This window comes from Macaca thibetana, chromosome Y, assembly GCF_024542745.1.
Source record: "Macaca thibetana thibetana isolate TM-01 chromosome Y, ASM2454274v1, whole genome shotgun sequence".
In the NCBI taxonomy this organism is placed as follows: Eukaryota; Metazoa; Chordata; class Mammalia; order Primates; family Cercopithecidae; genus Macaca; species Macaca thibetana.
The window spans coordinates 1,435,910-1,448,209 of NC_065599.1; the positions used below are offsets into that span (position 1 = coordinate 1,435,910).

Sequence of the window (12,300 nt, forward strand, 5' to 3'; positions counted from 1 at the left end):
CCCAGGCCGCCTCGGCTGCCCTCGCCCCAGCAGCCAGAGAGACTTCTCCTCTGGATCTGCAGTATTCCATTCCATCTACCCGGCCTGCCCAGTGAAGTGAGATGTTTCATACGTGCCGTGTGGGTCAATGGCTTGCCACACTCAGGATGTCAGTGAGGGCACAGGGCTTCCATGCCCAAGATTCCAAAGGCCACGCAGCCCGCGTGTGCCTGGATGCAGCGCTACCTGGCGCAAGCCCCGAGGGCTTCTCAGAGGAGGCATAGCTCGGGAGGTTGGGACTGCAGGCCAGCCTAGGTTGCTGCTGCCCGGGGAGACGCCCACCGCCCTCGCACTGACTGGCCGCCAGGGGAGAACCGCGGTCTTGGAGGGGCTCCTGGTGCCCTTTGGTCTCCATGTCTTCCCGCGGCTCCCTGCGCCCTTTGCGTGCAGTCCCTTAGGGGGCGCCTGCTAGCCCGGCGCATGCGCCCTGAGGGCCCGCCGTCCCACCGGCTGCGGTGAAGGGCAGCGGCAGGGTTCCTGCGGTGAGGGTCCGGCAGCACAGGCGGTGGTCAGTGGGAGTCCGAAGGGGGGCACCGTCTTCAGGATGGAGTCTCTACAGGAGGGGGAGGCCGGGGCGCAGAGCGAGCAGGTAGCTTTGGGGGAGGAGGCGGTGCTGGGAGCGGATGACATAATGGCGGAGGTGGAGGTGGTGGCCCACCAGGAAGCCGACGAGAAGCGGCAGGAGCAGGTCCAGCGGGCACAGCCTGGCCCTGGGCCCATGAGCCCAGAGTCTGCACTGGAGGAGCTGCTGGCCGTTCAGGTGGAGCTGGAGCCGGTTAATGCCCGAGCCAGGAAGGCCTTTTCTCAGCAGAGGGAAAAGATGGAGCGGAGGCGCAAGCCCCACCTGGACCGCAGAGGCGCCATCATCCAGAGCATGCCTGGCTTCTGGGCCAATGTGGTATCCTTTGCAGTGTTTCTTCTGCTTTGCCAGTTGAGAGGTGCTCTTGGGAAGTGTAAGGAACTTACGGGCGGCTCGGCGTCGATGTGACCATTTGGGGAACACGGGTGAGTTTCCACAGACAAATGTGGCTGAAGAAAGCCAGAGCAGACACGGGTACTATTTTCCTGCGTGCGTGAGAGAAACGCTTCATGGTGCCAAGCAGCAGACGTTTGGGGCATCTTTCTGAAGAGCAGAAGCGAGTTCTCAGCAGAACACGTGTTGCTGTGAATCAAGCTGTTGTTAAGGGACTGTGACTGCTCCGCCTTGCCAGTCCGATCTGGGACTGGGCTTCTTCGGGTATGAGCAGATTCTGCCAGGCCTCAGACACCGGCAGTTCTCTGCATATCGCCCCTCCCCGTGTCAGTGCGGTCAGCCTCACAATGATACACCCTCGGTGAAACCCGAGAGGTCTGAATTCAGGGGGAGGGAGAGGAGAAAGGGAGGTCATTCATGGATGCAGATCGGAAAAAATCCCCTAGCCGCCCCTCTGGGTGCTCTTAGGCCTTCCCCGTTGCTTCTAGCTTTTCTTTCCGTTGCATCTCAAGGCTCTTTGACCTCAATCAGATTGCAAACCACCCTCAGATGTCGGCCCTGATCACTGACCAAGATGAAGACATGCTGAGCTACATGATCAACTTGGAGGTGAGGCCGGGAAGACTAAGGCTGGAGGGTTGAGTGGGGGAGGCTAAGGGAGATAATTTATTCCTGCAAGCAACAGTGGGCACCTCAGCCAAAAAGGTGTTTAAGCTTTCTCCACCTTGTCCGGACAGGTGAAAGAAGCGAAGCATCCCGTTCATCTCTGCCAGATCATGTTGTTCTTTCGGAGTAACCCCTACTTCCAGAATAAAGTGATTACCAAGGAATATCTCGTGAACGTCACAGGTGACAGGTGGCTCCCAGGATGGGTAGTGGAAGGAGGAAGGTGGGTGGATCAGTGCCAACGTGTTCCAGCCCCCTTACCAAAACATCCTCTGTCTGTAGAATACAGGGCTTCTCATTCCACTCCAATTCAGTGGTGTCAGGATTATGAAGTTGAGGCCTATCGCCGCAGACACAACAACAGCGGTCTTAACTTCTTCAACTGGTTTTCTGACCACAACTTCGCAGGATCCAGTAGGATTGCTGAGGTGGGTCCTTGCTGGGAAACATGAGGAATGACCCCGGTGTGTTCCCAGCTGCTTGGGTCACCAGTCTGAGCTCTCATGAGGCCTTTTCCGGTTGATTCCCCTGACAGATCCTATGTAAGGACCTGTGGCGCAATCCCCTGCAGTACTACAGGAGGATGAAGCCACCTGAAGAGGAAACAGAGATTTCAGGTGAGCCGTACAGTTGGAACTGGAGCTGTCTGATACCCAGGATAAGGGTGTTGACACACCTCTCTATTCAGGGAGCCTGGAGGCTCATTTCAGAAATGTAGAACCTGGGGGTCCGTCTTATCCATGTCGAAATTCCTTGAGAGGAAGACACAGCATGACAGAATCCAGGACATTCATGGCATTGGGCTGAAAAAGGCACATGAGACACTGCGCTGCAAAGCGGGTTATAACTGTGGAGTCTTAAGCCCGGGGAAGCATAGTGCGTGTCCACACTCACTGAGAAGTAAAGCCGAGTTATTACCTTCAATCTGTGGCACTTGGTTCCATGGCCGTCAACCCGACGGGGAGTCGTCTTACCAACCCCTAAAGCTTGGGCTCCCGGAATGTGCCTGGTTGTCCTCCTTGCCACAGACCACAAAGGACTGTTTAGATCGATGGATTTCCTTAAGCTATTACCCCATCGGATTTCCGTGTGCTTTTAGTGTACAACGCGTCTTGTTAGCTGACTCCTGTCACAGAGAATACTGGAAATGGGGCAGGTATTGCAGAGAATAGTTTGTAACACATGCACGGTAGGAGGAAGTTGAAGAGATCACAAAAGGGGAAGGGGTAGTCTTTTCTCAGCAGGCCGTAAAATTAAAACATTTTAAATGGTGGCTCAGAGGAGATGCATTTTGACATGTGTTTGTGTTTCTCTAGGGAACGCGCAGATGTTGGGTTGAATATGGTGGAGCATCGGACTTAACGTAAAACAGCAGAACTCCTAAAAACTTACTACAGTGTGCAGGATGTCAGTCTCACCATGGTCTTAGGAACAGCAACTAAAGGACAAACAGATCCAGTCACAAAAAATGCAAACAGGAAGGGGGTGGGGAATTTGATTGTATTGAATGAAAAATAAAGACTCTTAAGGATGTGTGACTCTGTGTGTTTGTGTGACTGTGTGTATGAGTATGTTCATCCCCTGGATTTGGGTGTCGTAATGAATTGATCAATCTATATGTTTTATTCTCTTCTTGGAAATGACTAGTCTGTGTCGGAGCCATGCCTCTGAAGTTGTCAAGTGAATGAGTGTGCAATGTTTTGGGATTCTTCCTGTAGGAGAGAGTCTGGGAGGTAAAAGAAAGAGAAGACAGTTAATTTGGAAGCTTACTTCATCCTATGGAGGTAGAGATAGTTCAATGAAAGGGTGTAATGGATATTAAGATATCCAGGGCCCAGTTTGCTGGGATAAGACACCCCCAAAATCCTTCATTTTGTACGTCATCAGACTCATTGAGATAGCACAGGATGATGAAAATCTTAAAGTTAACTTTCATGTTGAATTCACATGTTATTTTTTTAAAGGTGAATGCATAAACCTTTTCTGGGACAATCAGCCTGTCAGGAGTTCTCACACATCAACATGAGAAGAAATGAGCATGTAAGGTGTATGGAGGGACTATGGGAAAGGTTTCAGAGGCATATGAGAGGAGTTTCAGGATACGCCTTTTTTTTTTTTTTTTTTTTCTGGCGTAGGTGACTAAGGCAAAACACAAACATGCAGAAGTGAGGGGGAATGTGTTGGATTTGTGGAATGTAAGATTCCCAGAGGATCCACGCCTGGACTCTCTGTCACTTGATGACCCAAGTTATGGAGACTCTTGTTGATGTTTACATCTTTAGTTGTTTAAGCTTTTCTCCAAGACCCTTTATTATGTGAGGAGTCAAAAATGTATGTAGCCTACACCAGTAGGAGTGCATTTGGTGCTCATGCAAACTAGTGAGGCTCTATTCTCCCCAGTGACTGGCACTGCAGATTGTTTCTGAAGTGCAGGCCCCTTTTATTTTCTGTTGCCTTTTCAGTGTATTTTGCATAAGGTTAAAAATGTAAAGAGAACGTAGTTGCAGAGCATGTGTTACAAGCCTCATACAGGAGGACAAAACACAGTGTTCATTCTAGAGTGGTTGGCTGCTTCCCAGGAACATCTGTATCTGTGCGCAGGACAAGGGTTTGCCTCTTACAGATGGGGGAGGAGGATTTCACTGTTGGGTGTGCCACTTTCTTCCCTGTTCCCAGATAAAACACTTCCAACATCAGCATCTGTTGGTGACACAGTAATAGAGTGCTAACATTCCTGTCCCATATGGACTGGTCAGTCCAGCTTCTGTGAGAAGAGCTATGTTGTTTCAGGGGAGAGGGTTTGACAGTCAGAGTTAATGAATCTGTTGTGCTGCTTTCCATATGCATTCCACACCTCCTGGTTGGTATCAGCAGTTGAGCTTTGAAAATCTATAGCTTAGTTTTGCCCCTGCTCCCATGAGGACAGCTGTTGCTCTCTAGTAGGAGTCTTGACCTCCTCTGACTACTGTCCCCATGACTCACAAACATGGGAGGAACAGGTTTTCTCAGTAAATTATTCCGAAAACAGCAGGAACTGTTTGGCTCCCACACACTGGCCTCTATCTTACCATGTGTAGATCAAAGGGCACTGTAGTCCAATAGAGTAACTGTATAGTGGGAGTGGAGCAGCAGATTGGTGTGTGCACTCAGGGCAACTTAGACTGGGAAATGTCTGGGGACTTACCTATAATCAGGTCATCTGAAAAGGTCTTGCCCCAAATTTAATGCATAGCAAAAAGTTGAGGAAAAGGTCTTTCAGTGATTTTTCTAGGAGGAAAATAGATAAAGGAAAGACCATAAGTAGACCCCAGGGCTAGTTTCTGAGCTAGCCTGCTTTAAAGGGGTAGTAAGGGAAGAGCTTTCCCAGAGCAGGCAGCAAACCAGGAACTGACTATAATGGACAGGTGTGCTATAGGCTGTAGCTCAGCCTTATTGGCCACACCACTGACTGAATGTGGCTGACTGGGCATCTTCCTCAAATTTTACATGCAATTCAGTCTACTGATTTCACATGAGCCCCATTGTTTAGGTATTTTCAGAGATCATGCTGAATTATACAGTCTGTCTAATGCTTTTTCCTCTGAATATCCGTGCTCATGGGCCACAGATGATAAGGTCACTGACAAATTTGCATTCTACCTCAGTAACTCTGAAGCACCTCTGTTATCTCTATTGTCAGGGTCTTGGTGTTTTCTTCACGTTTAAAGTGACAAGTGTATGTCTGTGTTTGTGTATGTTCGTTTCTCTCTGTGGGTTTATATCTTTCTCTGACCCCATGTATGTTTCTGTCTGATGTGTTTCCACACTGCCTTTGTTAATTTGTACATGCCTATCTCTACAACAATGCTAGATTTTGTCTCTATGTCTTTGGACATTTATCACTCTATCTCCCTTCCTTTGTTTCTTTCCTTCCTCTTGCACCCCTCATTCCTTTCTTCTCTTCCTTCCCTACCCTGCCACCATCTGCATCATCTATCTTCCTATCCTCTATCTCAATTTAGTTTGTAATTCTTAATCTCTTGGCAGTAGCATCAGATTATTGTTTTCATGTCTGGATGAAATTCCTCTGATGAAAAATCTCATCTGATGAAGACGAGTTCTTTTTGTGAGCCATAATGAATCATTTATTTCAGGCCTATCTTGCAATGATGGTGTTAACCAAAAAAAATAAAAATAAAAATAAAAAGAATAACTGTGCTACAGCAAAGCCAAAAATCACACGGATCCCACTCGTCCCACTCAGTATATCCAAAAGGTGAAAAGTGAAAAAGTGCGTTGTGCCTATTGTCCCCAAAGTGGAATGAGAACTTTCAACAGATTGTATCAGATCATTTTCCAGGAGGCAGCTACAGCTCATAGATATGTGTTATGTAACCACAAGAGCAATGATGAAATGAAGAAAATGTACTTCTCCCTGTTTTTATTTTGTATTATCCTTTTAACAAACATCATGTATACAGAATTTCTTCATGACATGTCATAAATATTGTTTAATGAACTCAAATCTGAGTTCTTCGTTGTGTCAAACAATGTCAAAAATCATGATTCGTTATGACCTGCTGCAGATAAGTGATGTGAAATAACAAAACGAGAGCATACAGAAAGGGCACATCATGGTCTGAGAACCTCACCAAAAGGTTCAGGCGAGCTGAATGCATGTCGGGGATTCAGTCAAAGCCACTTCTTGTTGAGGGCTTTGAGGCTAAAGGAAGTACTCTTTGTATATTCATGTCTTTTAACTCATTTGTGAAGTTTGGTGTATTATTATTTACAGTGTTCTCATTGCCCTTTCTCATCATATCTTCTTCTGCCTCGTCATATCTTCTTTTGAAACAAGCAGTGAAGGTTTTAATTCAAGGACTATAGTCTCCAGGCCTGTAATTTGTGTTTCAATGGATCACATAAGTTTGGATTTATTTTTATTTTTACATGTATTTTTTAACTTATCAAATGATGCTGCATTCTGTCCTGTGTCATGAAAAAGACTTTGATACAGGTAGGAAAGAAAAACAGTTCTTTATTACAAAATACTTTTAACATTTATTTTCTTAAGGCATTTTAAAAATTGTATGTTTATTTTTAAAATTGTTATATTAGGTGATACATATTTATAACTTACGGGGTAATATTCAAAAGGTCATATATGTTATATGTTGGATACATCCAGCTAATCAACACATGCATGACCTCACATACCTGTCATTTTTGTCATGATAAAACTTGACATACACTGTCTTACAATTTTTTAGAGAAAGTATGTGTTATCACTAGTTACAGTCAGCATGCTGTAGAAAATATTTTTAACCTATTCTTCCTTTCTAGCTAGATATATGTATTATTGATCCAGCATCTCCTCAGTGCACCCTCTTCACTAAACACCACCCCAACCATTGGAGTCACTACCTCTGTGAGGGTCACTTTTTAGATTTCATATAGGAATGAGGTTATGTGCTATTTACCTTTCTATTACCTGGCTTATGTCATTTAACAAAATGGCATGCACAGATTCACCAGATTCACATGTGTTATCACAACTGGCAGGATTTCCTTCTTTGTTCTTGCAGCACAGTTTTTCCATTGTGCTTGTGTCCCCATTTTTTTATTCACTCTTCAATTGATGGACATTCAGGTTGCTTCTGTATTTTGGATATAACAAAACTGTAGAGTGCAGCAATAATTGCAGGGGTGCATGCACTGCTGCAGCATACTGATTTGTGTACTTGTGGGTGTGCCCAGGTATTCTGATTTGCTGGATCATATGGTGGGTGGTTCTACTTGTAGATTTCTGAAGACTCTTTTTACTTAAACCAAAAACATAAAGCTTCTTGTAATGCCTACACTAATTTATATTCTCACCAAAAATGTGCAAGGATTTCCTTTTCTTTGCATTCTCACCAGAAATGAGGGGTTTTTTTTTGTGTGTGTGTGTTTTGTTGGTCTTTTAGATAATAGGCATTCTGACTGAAGTGAGATGAAATCTCATTGTGGTTTTGATTTGCATTTTCCCAATGGATTACAGATGATGAGCACTTTTTAGTGTGTCTGCTGGGCAACTGTATGTCTTAAGTTTCACAAATGAGTATTCACATCCTTAGCCCATTTATTTTCATGCTATTGAGTTGCTGGAGTTCCTTATGTACTGAAATATTCAACCAGTAACAGATATATATATCCAATAATTTCTCCCATCCTGTAAGATGTCCCTTCCCTCTACTTAGGTATTATCGGAGATTGTGTTTCCTGTGATGTGTCTAAGCACTTCAGTTTGATATGACCCCATTCTCCATTTTTGATGGTGTTTACTGTGCTCTTGCAGTCACTTTGAGTGACTGTCCACACCGACGTCATGGTGCTTCTTCCTTGTGATTTCTTCTGGTATTTTTATCACTTCAGGTCTGACACTGGAGTTTAGTGAGAAATAATCTACTTTTAAAATCCTTTGTGTGGATATTCAGGTTTTCCCCAACCTAGTTTTTAGAAGATACTTGATTTTGCATTGTGCATTCTTGCTTCTTTGGGGAAAGGTCGTGAGCTTCAAATGTAGTGGCTTGGCTTAGTTCTTATTTAGCCCCTATTTTCATAAGCTCAACTCTCTGCTTTTCTGCCAATGCTGTTCTATTTTGGTACGTAAAACTTTGTAATATATTGTGAAGATAGGTAGTATGATGCCTCCAGCTTTTTGCTTTTTACTGGATTGGTCTGGGTCTTCAGGATTTTTTACCATTTCATAGCAAATTTAGGATTCTCAGATTGTTTTTCTATGAAGAATGAGTCATTGATATTTTTACAGGGGTGTATAGAATCTGTAGATCACTTAGGTAGTGATGATGTTAATGTCATTTAGGCAATGTGTGTGTTTGTGTGCACATGCTCAGGGCCAAGAGACACAGGGTGTCCTCATCAATAGTGAGGTGGGCCTTAATGTCCAGTCAGATTGCCTTCCTGGACACACACAGAAGGTCCCCTTCCATTTTGCTGTCTCTTTGCAATGGACTCTCATTTGTCTTTTTTGTGGTATCCATGGGCTAGTCCCATCAACCCAGGAGAGGGGCAGACATGAGCCACCTGAGAAAATGGAAAGTAGAGCCCCAGGAATGAACTGCAAAATACCTAAGGATTCAAAAGGATCTGTAGGATTCCTCAGTCTTGCCTATATGTTGTAGATGTGATTCTTTTTGAATCTTGCCGCATCATGATTTCTAGGTACAGCCTGCCTGTGTTCCCTGGGGTTGCTGTCTCCTAGGTGAGGCTTCCTACAGAACCACAGAGCCTCAGGAGTTGTGGGGAAGTGTGTTTATGTAGGAGTGTTGTGAGTGTTGGATGCCTGCATGTGTGTGTTGCATGGTGTGTGTGTGAGTGTGTGCCTGTAAGTGGAGTTTGCTTAAAGGAGTGTGTCTAATGAACTCCTGCACTTTTTGTGTTGAGTTTCCTAATCTTTTTGTGGCCTGTTTTTACGGCTGTGTGTGGGCTGTGGAACTCTGTGTTTTTCATTTTTCTGCAGATCATGAATCTTCAGTGAATTGGGAGTGGGGCTGAGACCCTCCATCATCCAAATCACCTAACCCTGCAAAAAAAGCCACCCTTCTAGAAAGAACAGTAGCACAACATACCAAAAAACCAAACACCTCCCAGTGTTTCATTGTCTTGCAGCCAACCCAGGGAGAGACTCTAGCAGTCCTGTCCACAGGGCTCTTTGAATTTACCCCCAAATTCAGTTCCCAGTCAAACTTGTGCTTCACATCATGAAGGGGCACTTATCTATCATCTTCAGATTTTTTCCTGGGACACAGAGTGTGAGCAGAAATAAGGTCAAGTAAGGTTGAGGATACAATCTGGTGAGATGTGGGTGGGGTCCCTCAACTTCACCTGCAAAACAAATAAAGACAGATGACACAGGAGGTCCTTTGGATTTCATCCCTGCATTCCCTTTATTCACAAGCAGTCCATACCATGGCCCATATTTCAGCTTGTAAGGAAAGAGACCACCACTCTTACTGTCTCCTATCTCAGAAAAAGAAAGAGGAAGCAAAAGCTACAGAAAGGTAGAAATGAAATAGACAGTCAGACAGCCCTGCACTGCACCTCAGGCTTGGTAGTTAAAAATCAACCCCTGACTTAACTGCTTGTATTATCTATAGTTTGCAGACATTGTATGAGAATGCACTGTGAAACTTTTGTTTTGTTCTGTTCTGTCCTGATTGTCAATGCATGCAGCCTCCGCCATGTACTCCATGCTTGCTTCATTGATCGCAACCCTTTCACACGGACCACTTAGAGTCATATGCCTTTAAAAGGCACAGGAATCTCTCTCTCAGGGCACTCAATTTTTGAGACACAAGCCTGCTGATACTTCCTGCTCAATAAAACTGCTTCCTTCTTTAAACTGGTGTCAGAAGGGTTTTGTCTGTTGCTTGTCCTGCTAAATTTGTTGGTTTGCTGAGTGGGAAGCAAGGTGACTAGTGGAAAGTTGAGATAGTCCCTTAGGCAGCTTAGGACTGCCCTGAGAATCATCCCTGTGGGAGACTCCATCCATTTTGAGCCACACAAATCCAGATAGTGCTTCTGGGTGGGCAATTGCCCCAGTGGGATGCCTCACCAAGGCAGTGCATGGCAGGCCCCCACTGAGGATTGATGCAGTGGCTGAACGATGGAAGGAACTGGAACTTGGAGTCTGGACATCTGGCAAAGGGTAAGACCATTCTTGGAAACTTGCCCACTCCATTTAAGTGGAAGCATGGCCTGATCACCCATGACATGCCTTTATCAGCACTTTGGTTTTGGTTTTGACTTGGCTTGAGTTACATGGTTTAGTGTGAATTAGACAAATGAATGACCATTACCGTTTCCCTCTTGCAGTGTGAGTGTTGTCCTGGGAGAAAAATGGGTCAGACACAAATAAGCCCACCCCACTAGGAACTATGTATAACAATTTCAAGAAGGGATTTACAAGAGATTATGGAGTTACTATGAGACCCCGGAAACTTAGAACTTTGTGTAAGATAGCCTGGCCAGCATTAGAAGTGGGCTGGCCATCAGAAGGAAGCCTAGATATGTCCCTTGTTTCAAAGGTATGGCACAAGATAACCTGTAAGACAAGGCACCCGGACCAGTTCCCATACACAGACACTTGTTTACAACTGGTTTTAGACCCTCCACAGTGGTTAAGAGGACAGGCAGCAACTGCAGTGTTAGTGGCAAAGGGACATATGTCCAAGGAAGAATCCCGCTCCACCTGCCAAGGGAAACCAGCTCCTAAAGTTCTGTCCAACCCCATATCAGAAGATTCATGGCTATTAATGAAACTGACAATGCCTCCCCTTACCAAGAAGAGAGACTCTCCACTCCTAAACCCACAGCACCTGTGCCTCCACAGGACGCACACATCCCTAGGCTGACCAGAGTAGAAAAGCGAGGGTGTGAAACCATGGGAGAAATCCCAACCTTGGCAGCTTGCTTACAACCTAAGACTGGGATACAGATGCCCCTGAGGGAGCAGCAGTATACTGGGGTAGACAAGATCAGGCATATGGTGGAAAGGCCTGCCTTTGTGTATCAACCCTTTACCACTGCTGATCTCATAAATTGGAAAAACAAAAACAAAAACAAAAAAAATCTGATACTGAAAAGCCTGAAGCTTTAATTGATTTGTTCCAAACTATTATCCAGACCCACAACTCTAATTAGGTCCATTACCACCAGTTGCTAGTGTACCTCTTAACACAGATGAAAGGCAAAAGTTGCTCCAGGAGGCAACCAAGTGACTGGGGGAACATGCTCCAGTCAATTATCAAAACCCCTAGGAATATGTGAGGATCCAATTGCCAGAAATGGCCCCTCAGTGGAACCCAAATGAAGGGGAAGTTATAGAAAGTCTAAAGTGATAGAGGGAAGTTCTAGAAGGGTTAAAGAAGTGAGCTCAGAAGGCCATAAATGCTAAAAAGAAGTCTCTGAAGTCATTCAAGGAAATGTAGAGAGTCTGGCACAATTTTATGAAAGATTATGTAAGGCCTATCATATGTATACTTCCTGTGATCCTGAAAGCCTTGAAAATCAGCATATGATTAACGTAACTTTAGTTAGTCAAAGCACAGAAGACATTAGAGGACAACTTCAGAAACAGGCTGAGTTTGTGGGTGTGAACACTTCAGTTATTGGAAATAGTCTATCCAGTGTTTGTGAATAGAGATGCAGCAGGCCATAGAGAAATCTGCAAGGAAAGTGAGTGCCAAGCCAATCAAAAACCTGACCTGCTAGCTGCAGCTACTAGAGAGGTCCCCTGAAGGGCCGAGGATGGGGGGTCCCGGGAAAAACCTCCAGTCTGACCGACCATGCCTGCAGTGTGACCAGTTTACATACTGTAAAGAAATTGGGATTTGGAAAGATGAGTGCCCCCAGTTAAAAAGAGAAACTAAATGGCTTTGAGCCAGAGGGTCTCAAACAAGGAAGAAGGGTCCTTGTTTAATCTGGCAGAAGGGTTACTGGACTAAGGGGCATGGGGTTCAGGTATCCCCAGTGAGCCCACAGTCAGGATGACAGTTGGGGCCAAAGACATTGAGTTTCTTGTCGATACTGGTGCTGAACTTTCTATAATAACAACCTGTGGCCCCCTTATCCAAAAATAT

General features: G+C 45.1%; 1 protein-coding gene and 1 pseudogene across 1 annotated transcript in view; both read left to right on the forward strand.

Moving 5' to 3' along the window:
• Nucleotides 1-12,300, forward strand: part of LOC126947204 (uncharacterized) — a 279,674-nt gene that overhangs the window by 139,179 nt on the left and 128,195 nt on the right. The gene's annotated exons all lie outside the window — the stretch shown is intronic.
• Nucleotides 460-2,407, forward strand: LOC126947172 (testis-specific Y-encoded protein 2-like; annotated as a pseudogene).